This window comes from Phoca vitulina, unplaced genomic scaffold, assembly GCF_004348235.1.
Source record: "Phoca vitulina isolate PV1807 unplaced genomic scaffold, GSC_HSeal_1.0 scaffold62, whole genome shotgun sequence".
Taxonomy (NCBI): Eukaryota; Metazoa; Chordata; class Mammalia; order Carnivora; family Phocidae; genus Phoca; species Phoca vitulina.
The window spans coordinates 6,731,853-6,733,291 of record NW_022589765.1 but is presented as its reverse complement, the minus strand read 5'-3'; the positions used below and the strand labels follow the sequence as shown (position 1 = coordinate 6,733,291).

Genomic DNA, 1,439 nt, shown 5'->3' with positions numbered 1-1,439 from the left:
TGTGCTGCTTTGCACAAATAATATCTTGAAAGTCCTCAGCTAGTGTTGTGCCTGATTTCACTTGCTCTCGATCTACCGTAGCTGCCCTGACCTTTGTTCTAGTAAACCTATCAGAGATAATCAAACTAGTCGGACGGGATTTGTTCTCAGGGAAATCATACTGGGTCCGGTGAGCAGAAACCATGCTTGAAAAAGAATCTATTTCAGATTGTCTCCTGGAATCAACATCAAGCTGACTGATCTGTCCACTTCCACTTGCACTTCTTTCCTGTTTTGAAACCCAGGATTGTATCTGCCTCTCTTCTAGAGGTTTCTAGCACCTCTCCTACTCTCCACATTGATGAAAATAAAAGTATCCCCAGAGTGGTTTAAAGGTCTCATTTGCAGGCACTCCCAATGCTCTGAGAGATGTCATTTGTCTAGACCAAAGACTTGAACCTGGCTAAAGCAATGAAATACTCTTTTTTTTAAAAGATTTTATTTATTTATTTGAGAGAGAGAGAGCATGCAAGTGGGGAGAGGGGCAGAAGGAGAGGGACAAGCCGACTCCCTACTGAGTGGGGAGCCCGAGGAGCCTGAGGACCCCAAGACCATGACCTGAGCCGAAGTTAGATGCTTAACCGACTGAGCCACCCAGGTGCCCCAGCAATGAAATACTTTTAAAAACCATTTTAACCATTTATCCATCCTGGACTTTTCTTTTTTTTTTTTAAGATTTTATTTATTTATTTGACACACAGAGAGAGAGAGAGCACAAGCAGGGGGAGCAGCAGAGGGAGAGGGAGAAGCAAGCTCCCCGCTAAGCAAGGAGCCCATCACAGGGCTCGATCCCAGGACCCTAAGATCATGACCTGAGTCGAAGGCAGACGATTCACCAAGTGAGCCACCCAGGCGCCCCCAGAATCTCCATTTTAAGTGCTCGCTTTGGCAGCACATATACTGAAATTGGGAACGACTCAGAGATTAGCATGGCCTGTTCCAAGGACGACACACAAATTCATGAAGCGTTCCATATTTTTTTAAAAAAGAATCTCCATTTTAACAAAATCCTGAGGTGATGCATATGCATGGTAAAGTTTGAAGAGCACTGGGCTAGACTTTCCAGTATGAAAATTTCTCCTTGACAGAAAATACAGGTACCAAGTGAGAGCAGAGGAGCTCTGGTCTGTCTTTATCATTCATCACTATGTCACACGGTCACTTGTATGCTTTTCTCTATTGTTGTCTTGCTCTTTTTTTTTTTTAATTTCTAACTTTGTTTCTCTCTCTCTTTTTTTAAGATTTTATTTATTTATTTGACATAGAGAGAGACACAGCAAGAGAGGGAACACAAGCAGGGGGAGTGGGAGAGGGAGAAGCAGACTTCCCGCGGAGCAGGGAGCCCGATGCAGGGCTCCATCCCAGGACCCTGGGACCATGACCTGAGCCGAAGGCAGACG

At 44.7% G+C, this 1,439-nt stretch overlaps 1 non-coding gene across 1 annotated transcript; it reads left to right on the top strand.

The window, feature by feature from the left end:
* Positions 1-915: 915 nt before the first annotated feature.
* On the top strand, positions 916-1,019 carry LOC116623935. The gene has a single exon (XR_004297806.1). It is a non-coding gene; the product is annotated as a U6 spliceosomal RNA (small nuclear RNA).
* The last annotated feature ends 420 nt before the right edge of the window (positions 1,020-1,439 follow it).